The sequence below is a fragment of the Acipenser ruthenus genome, chromosome 3, assembly GCF_902713425.1.
Source record: "Acipenser ruthenus chromosome 3, fAciRut3.2 maternal haplotype, whole genome shotgun sequence".
NCBI lineage: Eukaryota > Metazoa > Chordata > Actinopteri > Acipenseriformes > Acipenseridae > Acipenser > Acipenser ruthenus.
In genome coordinates, this window is record NC_081191.1 from 45250231 (window position 1) to 45256894 (window position 6664).

A 6664-nucleotide genomic window follows, 5' to 3' on the forward strand; every position below is an offset into this window, starting at 1 on the left:
CTTGATATTTCCAGAATTCAGAGGGGCTTATGAAATGTGTATGGCTGAGGCTTTAAAACTTCAACAGAGTGTGGGATTAAGTGAACATCAAATGGTGTCGTTTGTAGACATAGATAAATTTGAACAGGCCTTAGATGTTAAAATTGTGGTCTGGTACAGATGTCCTCAAAAGGATGTGTTCCTGAATCACCAAACAGATACTCGAGCAAAAAACAAAACTGTATTTCTGTTTCTTCATGAGAATCATTTCTATGGTATTGTTAACTTGAAAGGTTTTCTGGGTGCAGCCTATCTGTGTAATTACTGTTACACCGCCTACAGTAATCGATCTGGACATCGCTGTGAAGGACACTGTAATGTGTGTTTTTCCCCAGCCTGTAACAGCGAGTCCTCTGTAAAGGTAAAATGTAACGACTGCAATCGTTATTGTCGATCACAGCTCTGTTATGATGAGCATAAGATTCTCAGAGATAAAGCCAACAGTGAAAAACAGGTTTCTATGTGTGACCTTTTAAAACTTTGTACAAGGTGTTATTCTCTCTATAAATGTGACCCTACAAAGCCACAGACTCACAAATGTCTTACTCCTTACTGTAAGCTATGTAAAGCCGTGTTGTTACCTCACAGTGATCATAAATGCTTCATTCAAATGCTTAAACCTAAGGAACCCACAGACAAATATGTGTTTTATGATTTTGAATGTCGTCAGGAAGCTGGCGTACACATTCCTAATTATTTGTACTGCATGCACATGGGTGGTGAATCATGGTATTAGGAGGGCGAGGAATGTGTGAAAAAGTTTTTTGAGCGGTATCGTAGACCTTGTTATGCAGGATATACTTTCTTGGCACACAATGCAAAGTCTTATGACAGTTATTTACTGATGAATTATTTAGTATCCAACGGAATTAACCCAAATATCATAGCTCAGGGTAGCAAGTTGATGTGTTTTACAGACGAAGCTTTTAAAATGCGTTACATTGATTCCTTTAACTTTTTGCCCATGAAGTTAAGTGCCCTGCCTGCTGCTATGGGATTTGAAGCCAAAAAAGGATATTTTCCTCATTTTTTCAATACTGTTGAAAACCAGAATTATGTGGGGCCATTTCCTGAACCCATTTACTATGGTGTTCAGCAAATGATGTCTAAAGATCGTGATGACTTTTACAAATGGTATGATTCGATTAAGATGGGTGTTTTTAATTTCAGAGACGAAATGGCATTCTACTGCAAAAATGATGTTGAAATTTTGAAAGAGGCCTGTATCAAATTCCGGACTGAGGTTTATGCAATAGGGCAGATAGACCCCTTCCAATGTACCACCATTGCTTCACTGTGCATGGCTATGTATAGAAGTAAATTCATGCCTAAAGACACAATAGCGATCATTCCTCCCGACAATTACAGTGAGCAGCAAAAAAGCTTTTCAAATGCCTCGATACAATGGTTAATGTATGTAGCAGAAACTGAAAATGTTTTCATTCAACACGCTTTAAACTACGGAGAGCTTAAAATAGGCCCCTTTTTCTTGGACGGTTATGCTGTGATTAATGGTAAGCGTACGGCTTTTGAATTTGCAGGGTGTTTTTTTCATGGTTGTCCCTTGTGCTATGATTCGGCCGATGTAAACCCCTTAAGCAAAGTATCGTGTGGTACGATGCATCATCACTTTGATGAAAAGATTGAAACATTGCAAAAGGTTTACGGGGTGGAAGTCAGAGTTATTTGGGAACATGAATGGAACACCCTGAAAAAACAACCTAAAGTTCACGAATTTCTGATTCGTTCTGATTTTCCAGAACGCATAAATCCACGCGAGGCTCTGTTTGGGGGACGTACAAATGCCATTACATTACATTATGTGGCCCAAGAAAATGAAAGGGTGGAATACTTTGATTTCACTAGTTTGTATCCGTTTGTTAACAAAACAAAAGTGTATCCCGTAGACCATCCTACTGTAATTTACCATAATTTTCAAGACTTGAGCCAGTACTTTGGATTGTTCAAATTAACTGTTCTGCCTCCTAGGGGTCTTTATTTCCCTGTACTGCCTGCCCGCATCTGTGGTAAATTAATGTTTACCCTCTGCCGTTCATGCGCAGAAACACTAAACCAGACGGGGGTATGTAATCATACCTCTGGAGAAAGAGCCTTGACCGGGACATGGTGTAGTGTAGAGGTAGTTAAAGCTCTTGAGAAAGGTTACAAAGTGTCTAAAATACATGAAGTGTGGCATTTTCCTCAGAAATCTGACACTCTCTTTACAGGTTACATTAATAGTCATCTCAAGGGGAAACAGGAAAGTTCAGGATACCCTGCTCATTGTACCGATGAGGAGCGTAAAGAGCGTTATATTGCGGAATATTTTCAGAAAGAGGGGGTTCAATTAGATCCTCAAAACATTAATGTTAACCCTGCTAAAAGACAAATCTCCAAACTATGCCTCAATAGTTTGTGGGGAAAACTAGCACAGAGAACTAACCAGCTCTCTACAAGCTTGGTAAAGGATCCTGACCAGTTTTTCCATTATCTCTTTTCAAAAAGATATCAGGTTTCGCATTTTTGTTTTGTAAGTGATACTGTGGCTCAGGTTCAGTGGCGTTACGCTTCTGATACCTATACTCCCACAGGTAATGTAAACGTATTCATAGCGGCATTTACTACCGCTTACGCCCGGCTAGAGCTCTATAACCTCTTGGATCGTTTGCAGGGTCGATGTCTGTATCATGATACAGACTCTGTAATCTTTGTCAGCAGGCCCCAGGCTTGGCGTCCCAAACTAGGTGATTATCTTGGTGATTTAACTAGCGAGTTGAAGCCGGGGGAACACATTACAGAGTTTGTGTCAGGGGGCCCTAAAACATATGGGTACGTCACAAACAACGGAAAAACATGTCTCAAAGTAAAGGGGATTACCCTAAACTATGAGAATTCCAAATTAATTAACATCGCTTCATTAAAAGACCTTGTACAAAACTTTGTGAATCATGATAGAAACACCCCTGCAGAACATATCATGATTCGAGGCTCCCAGATTTGCCGCAATAAAAAAGAATTTCAATTGGAAAACAAACCACTCCAGAAAACCTTTCAAATAGTCTACAATAAGCGAGTCTTGCGTTCTGATTTCACATCGATTCCTTATGGGTACTGAAGAAGGTTTTGATATTAGACTATCTGTGCCTTTTGCAGCTATAATATCGGGACCCTCCAATTCAGGGAAAAGTTATTTTGTGAAGCAGCTTTTAGAAAACTCTCAACAGATCTTTTCCAAACCCCCTGAGAATATCATTTGGAGTTATAGTTGCTGGCAGGGAATATACAATGAATTGTCACTTAAATTTAAAAATATCAAATTTATTGAAGGCATACCAGATTCATTAACCGATGATAATTTAATGCCTCCTAACAAAATCAATTTACTCATTATAGATGACTTGATGGAAGCAGCTAGCGAAAATGATGAAATACAGAAAGCTTTTACAAAATACGTTCATCATAGGAATTTATGCGTACTGTATTTGGTTCAAAATTTTTTTTTTCAAGGAAAAATGAGCCGCACAATAAACTTGAATGCCAATTACATTATTCTGTTTAAAAACCCTCGAGATAAACTTCAAATCAACACACTAGCCCGTCAGATGTACCCCGGGAACTCCAAGTTTTTCTTAGAAGCGTTTGAAGATGCGACAAAAAAACCCTATGGTTATCTTTTAATAGACTTAAAGGCCCAAACCCCTGAAGCATTTCGTCTAAGAACTGGTTTATTTACTCCTGATTGGCCTGTTGCGTACATCCTGAGAAATACCAAATCAAAACACCTATAAACGGCCGGTTATTGCTCTAAAACTTTTATTTATCTAGGCTATGCAACAGCTCAGCATGTCGGCTAGAATAAAACGTAACCTCCATCTCTTAAAGAGCATAGTTCATAGCTCTGCTCATCAGAGAAGAGCAATTTTACGAAACGCCTCAGACGATTTTATCAAATCGATTGGGGAAATTGCCTTAAATGCCTTAAAGGGTCACATCCCCTTAACTTCGAGTCAGTTAAACACTCTCAAAAAGCAGCGACGTGTTATAAAGAGCCTATGCAATAAGAAGCATTCAATTAAAAAGAAGAAAAAAACTGTGAATCAGAGTGGTGGTTTTATCGGAGCTTTAATAAGGATTGCATTGCCTTTTTTATCAGGACTCTTATCGCATCAAAGTTAATTTGTAATAATGACTCACTCCCAGAAAATGTTTCTGATACCCCAGCATCAACTTGATAGACTTCGACAGCCTGAGCCCCAAAACCCCGAGCCTATTAAAAAAGCAGTTGAAAGCCGACTTGACTCTGAAATGAAAAGCATTCTACTTAGAAGCGACATCAGTGACCATGAGAAAGTTAAGCTATACACCAACTCCTTACAGAGATATCTAACCCTGCTTAAACAGAGTGAAAAAGAGTTTAATACCCTTACATTAATTACACCCCCCTCTGAGGAAACGGACCAACCGGCAGCAGAACCTGAATCTAAGATAGTGACTGCTGTTATGAGTAGTGTGCCCTCCAGATCTAAGAAAAATGCTAATTTTATTTTAAACGCTATGTCTCAGAATGCTTTGGTTACCTCATGGAATGATCAAGGGGAATTCATTCTTAGGGGCAAGAACATTAGAGGGTCGCATATGGTTGATTTAATCAGGGCTGCAACGGGGCATACCCATATCCCTGAACATAGGTTGCCTGTAGGATGGTCCGAATTCATCAAAGGTTTGTCTGTAATAAATGTCCCCTATTCTACAGTACCTAATTCTCAAACACGACAACTCATAGAAGCTTATAAAAAACGACCCTTAGAGACTCCCATGCAAAAGAAGCAGAAAAAAAGACAGCAGTTATGGGAAAGTTATTAAGATGTTACTGTTTTTATTGAGTTTACATATTTGTACATTTTGTTGTATATTCATGCATATGTTGTGTAAACATTGTCTGATACATTTTGTTGTATATTCATGCATATGTTATATAAACAATGTCTGATATATTTACAGCAATAAAAATATTTATTCACCATTTACATTGTCATAAGTTTTTTTTTTTGTTTTTTTTTTGTTGTTTTTTTGAAGATTAACATTCATAACATTTTTTAAAATCATGATGAGTCTTGACACACTGCACGCATGAAAATATATTTATACAATTCTGTTTTTTAGGGTTAGACATACAATGTATAAATTGGGACACCATCAGATCATTTTTGTTTAAATCAGAGCTGTAGAGAGCCATAACCTCAGGGTAAGTAAGTCCTTTGGATCGATGATGTACAAAGAAAACACAGTGATGGCCGCATGTCGTGGTCATAAGACCTTGTAGAGGATGATTATTGTACACTGTTTGTTTGACGTTGTTGTCTAAAAAGTTTGAGATAGTCTTAGGAAAATAAATAAAATCTGGGGGGTTACCGTAAGAATCAAAAAACTCTCCCTGTCCCTCTTCTTTTAGATAAATCCCTAGCCAGTGTTCTCCCGGATAATTCTGGGGGTCCGTGTTGACAATGAGTATTGCAGGCAATTTTTTTATTTTTCCTTTAGGTAGTTGATCACTAGCTAGAACCCCGTAAAAATACTTTGCAGTCAATGGGTTGCTGGTTAGCAGAGCTGTAAGCTGAGTGGTATTCATTTTAAAAGGATCAATGTTGTAGCAAACTTTTCAGTAATCAAAGAGAACAGCTCTTTGGTGGGAAACCTCAATCACGTTCTCAAAAACAGCATATACAATCATATTCACCGTCTCTGGCAGAGCATTGGCAAAACGCATTTCAAGGCGCATATTACCATTTTTCACTAAGGAAAAATGATCTCCACATTCTTGATCAGGGGTCAAATCAAATGCATAGAGCGTATAGCCTCTAATAAAGTCTGACCTATCAATTATCAGCGGTTTGTCTTTGAGATGTCTACCTGTGGCCTGTATTAGACTGTAATATTCCCTGACTGGGTTGTGTCTTGCTGTATAGTGGGGTTGTAAAGGTTTTGAGGGGACTTGTTCACCATCGACGTACATAGCTATAAAGTTCCCAGCAAAGTGTTTAAAGTTAAATGGGTTTTTAGCGTAGGAACCACTAAATGCATCATTATCTGTTAAACCAATAACCACAAACTTTGGTAACTGCCCCAGAAACAAATTCTCCTGATTACAGACCCTACTCCCTCTAGGAATGCTAAAAACTTTCATAGACACTCTATCAATAGGATATCGGGCATTAGAGGTCATCAAGGCCTGAGCTTGGGCAATTCTGACCTCAGGGGACACTTTTACTTTTTTAATATAGAGAGATGCTTCTAAAATTTTAAGTTTGAACTCTTCTGCAGCATCAGACATTAAACAGAAAGTGTCATTGGCCCTCACCATTTTAATTTTCAGGTCAATCCCATTCAGCATGAGTTTCTCTTGAAAAAATATATCCGCATGCAGAGGTCCTAAAAGTTCAACAGTATGACTCATTCTGGTAAACGCATGCCGTTTAACTAAACCTTCATTAGCCCCTGCAGGATCAGTCTCATCCATATGTCCTGGGGTATCTTTGTAAAACAAGCCGGCAGTGAACTGTGATTCTAGAGTGTCCTTACTAAAGTTTAGCATTGCTTCTATAATGCTTCTGTAAGGATAAGTATT